At 56.2% G+C, this 5752-nt stretch overlaps 1 protein-coding gene across 1 annotated transcript in view; it reads right to left on the reverse strand.

Moving 5' to 3' along the window:
• FRMD5 (FERM domain containing 5) overlaps window positions 1–1140 on the reverse strand; it is a 30665-nt gene extending 29525 nt beyond the window's left edge. Inside the window, exon 1 of the mRNA XM_009321506.1 lies at window positions 1036–1140. The gene's annotated coding sequence lies outside the window, so the exon portion shown is untranslated. The remainder of the gene's footprint in view (window positions 1–1035) is intronic.
• Window positions 1141–5752: the final 4612 nt, after the last annotated feature.

Genomic DNA, 5752 nt, shown 5'->3' on the forward strand with positions numbered 1-5752 from the left:
TTATTAATAGGCCTGCAAGTGCGTTCACAGCACTTCTCATTCACAAACCTCAAGTGCTCTAATGGCAAGCAGCGATTTAATGTATGTTTGTGCAGAGCTTGTGTTCTGCACACGTTTTAAAAGGAGTGTGGACAGTTAAACCTGAAGAAGTGGCAGGACTCACTCACACAACTACTGCGTGGAAATCCAGCTCTTTGGGACCACGACACACGGGACCCACCTGTGGGGCTCTGCCCCTGCAATAGGCTGTGCCATCCTGCGCCCGGACCTGCTGCAGCTGCCTGGGGACTCAGTGGGACTCTGCACAGATCCGTGCTGGGAGCTGCACTGCCAGGTCAGACCAGGTCCTGCTGCAGGGGCTCTCAGCTCCATGCACTCCGATGTCTTGTTTCACTCTTCATTGCCCGAGGCAACACGCACAAGCGTTTGGATTCTCAGTACAAAGCTGTTGCATGGCTTAATCTCGGTGTTAAAACACGACTCTGCTCTAGAAATAGTCCTGCAAACCCAGTGTCAGGAGATCTCCCTCTTTGCCTTTGCGATAGCATCAAATCCTCTCACTTGGCAAATGCAAGATGCTTTCACCACTCGCACAGGGATCTGAGAGTCATGCGAGTTTCCCCGGCTTGCACATCCCGACTGATGCTGAGGATGCGTCAGTGGGGCCGGGACACTGAGGTGGCTGCTGCCGGAGCCCGGGTGTACCCTGGGCCCCCCTCCCCAGGGCTGCAGCATGAGACTCAGCCCTGGCTCTGGCAGAAGAGGTGGGAAGGGGCAGGGGGACTCCCCAGGGTGCTCGGGGGCCATGAGCACAGGCAAAGCAATGACCCCGTCAGGGCACCCATAACCCCCCCTTGCCCAGCAGCAGGGTGGGGGAGAACCACTGGGGAAGAGCCCCTCATCACTGCCTAAACCAAATTTTATTGCAGCCATTTGCCTCATGCTCTGGTTTTCAGCCACAGCATCAAAGACAAGTCTGATACCACAGAGCTGCAAGAAACCCCAACAGCCAGCCCAGGCAGGAAGGGCTCTCACCCTTTGCTTGTCGGGGTCCACAAACCGAATGCCGAAGTAGTCCTTCTCCAGCAGGTTCAGGTGGTGGCAGAGAAGGTCGAACAGGTACTGGCCCTTGGCATCTCTCTGCAAGACAAAGAAACTCATTTACAAAGCGGCAGGACAATGGCAGTAGAGCAGAGGAGCTGGGGGGCACACCCGGTGGGTGAAGGGTCTGACACTTGTAAGGTGACACCAAGGACGGTGCAAATGCCACCAACTTCCCTGGTGCTTCACCAGCAATATTTTCAGCTCAGAAACCATCTCCCATCCCACCCGAGGGGCAGCCCAACAGCAGCTGGGAGCAGGACCCATAGTGCACCGGTCCCCGTCCCCATCCCTGTCCAGAGACCTGTGGCTCGCACCCAGGTAGGATGCTGAGGCTGCCCAGGGCTTGGCAGGAGACCACAGCATCGGCCAAAAACCACATTTGCTTGGACAACAAATCTGCATCCAGGTGGCTCTGGGCAGCGCTGCGGAGGTGAAGCTGCCTGGACGGAGTGAACGGCAAGAGTGCGGCGAGAGTGCAGCCAGTGCGCAAGCGGGTCAGCAGAACAGCAACCGCCCCAAACACAGCTTGAACGCCATGAAACACTTAGAGTATTTTACAAGCATAAAGAAAACTGTGACCAAGGTCAGAGTCTGTCTGGGAATCACCCTGCAGCTCGAGTCGTAGTGAAGCGTTAGACGGGGAAGCTGTGAATTTTGGGGTCTGTTTGCCTGGCCCATGTTTTCAGGCACTCAGATCAGCAAGCTCACAGCTTTGCTGCTGTTGTGTTCCCTGTTGGACTCCCTCACCGTAGGCATGGCACAGGTCACCGTCAGCTCATTGCTTTTGCTCTCTCCTGGCTCTGTTAAACAGTCTTTCCCTGATCTGGCACTATGGTGTGAGTCCAGTGCTGACCTGCCTATTTTTAGCATATTTCTTCTGTGCCTTTTTCTGCTGTTGAGCTTTTAGGAAAAAACCTACCCCCTTCCTTGTCCCTGGGGCTCTGCATCGCTGCGAGCTGTGGCAGAGGGACTCCACAGATTTATACTTTCTCCAGGACCAGCCGTGCTGCCAGACACCCACTCTGGAGAGAGCGGGAGCATCTGAGCAATGAGAATTACAGCTTTATAAGGTCCTGTGTGCCAGTACAACTTACAGACAGTGCTAGACTGAACGTTAATGGGGGATTTTAAACTATTATAGATATAAAATCTGATACATCTCAAAGTTATTAAAAATTTAATTTCCAGTGCTGCAAAGACTGAAACACACACTGAATTTGAGCGCTGTGAGCTGCTCCACAGTGATGCTGGCCCAGGACGCCGTGGTCCTTCCTGCATTTGCTGTGGAAATGCAGCACACGAGAGAGCCAATGGCACCAGGACCCCAGTGACACCCACTCACAGTCCCCAGGACTGCAGCAAGTCTGTTCACAGCTCCCTGGGACCCCACTCACAGCTTATCCAGCTGTGGGGGTCACTGCTGGAGATGGGCTGTGCATCCTCTCTGTCAAAAAGATCACCACTTTATCCAGAAATGGTCTTCCTACCTGCCAAAGGTTTGGCATCAATAAGCCAAGAAGAATAAGGAGTTACACCGAGGCTCTTCTGGTTCAACACTTCCTTTGCTCTCCAGAATTGCATCCCCAAGGGCCGTAGAGCCCCGCCACGAAAGCTGATTTATCAGCAATGGGACTTACCCAGACCAAGTGTACAGCTGTGCAATGCTGTATATCAAACCCCTTAAACGACAGCAATTTAACTACTCCGAAATTTTCCATCCAATTTATAATCGACCGCTATAATATTTTGCTCGTGGACAGGAATCCAGATACACCCCAATAACTCATGAACCTCTGCTCAACGGAGCTGCCCGCAGGATCCGTCCCGGGGGCAGCGGCTCTGTGCCAAGCAGAGCCATACCTCCACGGTGGTCTCGCCCCCTGAGGCTCAGTGCTTGCTGAGAGTGGGGTCCTCTCAGTCTGTCAGGTTTGGGATCAGAACCACTATTTTAGTTATTTCCAAAAAGGTACCTGAAACCAGGTACTGCTGCCCTGGGAAACCCCCTTGCCTGGGGCCAGAGAGGGAGAAGAGGTAAAATCGTTCAGACCCTGCTGTGTCTGCCCCTTTATGGCAGAGCAAATAGCACCCAGGTGCCTGGGCTGACGGGGATGCACTGGCAGGATCCGGCCCCTCAGCCTGCCAGCCTTGCCTGCTGCCTGCCCTCGGCCGTGCTCTGGGGTTTGCAGAAGGACCTGGGAAAGGCTGTGCTGCAGTCGATGGGAGACCTGCTTTACCTTGCAGTCGATGGGAGACCTGCTTTACCTTGCAGTCGATGGGAGACCTGCTTTACAGCGCAGCATCTCCGCAGATCAAAGGCTGCTCCTGACAACCAACGCTGCCTCCTTCAGATAACACAGGTTTCTGTTTCCCGACAAATACATTTAACACGTGCATTATCTGATCAAATAATCACTCAGTAGACATAGGCCGTGCAATCAGGGAACCCCGCAGGTCTGGCATTAACCCGTTCCTGGGGCTTGGTATAGTATGATAAATGTCTCTGCATTTCAAATAAATAGTGCTTCGTTTAGAGAGTCATGAAGTTCAGGCTGCGATTATGCAGCTGGTAAAATGACTCGCCCTCGGCGCCGGTGTTGGAGCCTGGCAGACACCAGGGCAGCAACAAGGCGATCTGAGGCGGGCAGTGCTGCCGCCGGAGCAGGGGCCATCCCGGCTCCCAGGGTGCAAACTCTGCCTTTGCAGGCGGCCGCACAGGGAGAGCCTGTCCTGCTCACCCGGCTGCTGCAGCGCTGGCGCTTGGCCAGCGGCAACGGGCTGATAGAGCGTTTTGGGTAGTCGCACACAGAAGTCAGCAGGAGAATCGGCTGTGCAGCACAGAGGAAAGGGCTGGAGGGGACGTGGGGCACGCAGCGCTGGCTCCAGCTGCAGCCCAAACAGAAGGAAGGAGGACAGACAGCCCCTCTGCCAGGCAGAGTGGCAGAGGGAAGACCCTGGTGCTGCCCAGCAAAGCTCAGTCGTGGGGCAGTGGGTGCTCACTGGGCCCCACTGCTCCCAGAAGATGATGGCCTCAAAGTGATCACTGACATGAAGCCTGCTTTGGAAATCCTACTGGTCACTGTGCCCCAACCCTTTGCCTCGGGGCTGATGCCGTTGTGGTCATACCCCAGCCCTCCCCTCGCTCCAGCACCTGCATCTCTCAGAGCCTGGCTCCGTGCTCACAGCATTGGCATCGGCATGGCGGTCTCTCCAAAACACCCGGAGGCAATGCAGAGGATCCACTGGCTGCCTCCAAGGTTCATCCCTGCAGCCTCAGGCATCCCACCCCTCCCGGAGCTGTCCCAAGCCACCCCCAAGGCATGGGCTGATCTGCACAGCCTGGCAGCCCTGGGAGCAAGCCCCTGCTCTCCCCTCCTTCACCTCTCGCTCGCAGAATGGGGTGGGACTCACTCAGGCATCTGACAAGCTTAAGTCAAGTCTTAAAAAGCCTTCTGTGGCAAATGTGTTTGACGGGATTTGTTTGGGATGCAGCCAAGGGTGGATTTTTATGCAGCGACTGATGCACTGTAAAACACATGGCGTTAAAAGACATGGAGCCATAGCCTAAGTCCTCAGGGGCATTCAGACATCTCTCCCCGTGCCTAGGGGCACAGGCATGTTCACCGCTCTCAGAAGCATCACAGCTCTGTAGATTAAACAGACCCCTCCCCTCCCCCCCCATCAGCCTTGTTCCCGTGTCCCTGCAGGCTGCGTGCACACACAAGAGAAAACTGACTCCAGAAGAGCTTTGTTTGAGCAGACGAGACAGCTTTGAGATGAAGTTTCAGCAGCCAGGTGCTCCCCGCAAGAGCACGCGGCACAGCCGCAGTGGGCTCTGCTCAGCTCTGCTCCAGCCACACTGGAGGCTGCAGCCGCGGGACACAAAGCTCCTCTGTTCTTTCGTTTGTAAAACCTCTCTGGGCCAATAAACAGGTCTGCGGCTTTGCTCTCACTATGCCGGGGGTAAGAGTGAGGTTTTGCTTTCCTGCAAGCAAATCCCCCAGGAGGGATCGCAGAGGATCCAAGGAGGAGAATTAGAGAAGCTGCTGCGTATGACACCAGCTCCCACGGCCGCAGCAGCAGGTGCCATCGAAAGCCAGAGCTCGAAGGCAGCCCCGGCCACGGCTGCCGGCTCATTGCTTTGTCCTGAGGGCACCTGCAATGCCCGTGGGGCTGCAGCCCAGAACCAGCCCCAGCCCAGCCCCAGCTCCAGCCCAGCCCCAGCCACTGCCCCGCTGCTCATGCTGCCCATGCAGCAGCTGTGGGTCAGCATCCTGCTCCAGGACTGCAGCTCCTCGGGGGGACACCGGACACCCACCACCGCAAGGGAATGCAGCCGAGGACTCCAGGTGCTGTTCACGGGGCCACGAGGTTGTTTGGCACCCGAGAGGACAAGTGTCCTCATGCCAGCCAGGCTGCCTGCTGCTGGCATGGCACAGCAAGCTGCCCTTGCGCTCACCTGGAGGAGCCTGACCTTACAGCCTGGCAGTAAAAGGCTCACCGAACCTTGGCTGGCTCACGCCGAAGTAAAACGGCGCTGGGCTTTTGAGCCCTGCAGTTAAAATACAGAGGAGCAGACAAAAGCCTGCTTTGCAGAGCCTGCAGCTGGGGATGGCTGCTGGCTGGGCACCGCAGAGAATCCCAGCCTGGC

The sequence above is a fragment of the Pygoscelis adeliae genome, unplaced genomic scaffold, assembly GCF_000699105.1.
Source record: "Pygoscelis adeliae isolate BGI_AS28 unplaced genomic scaffold, ASM69910v1 Scaffold13, whole genome shotgun sequence".
NCBI classification, from domain to species: Eukaryota; Metazoa; Chordata; class Aves; order Sphenisciformes; family Spheniscidae; genus Pygoscelis; species Pygoscelis adeliae.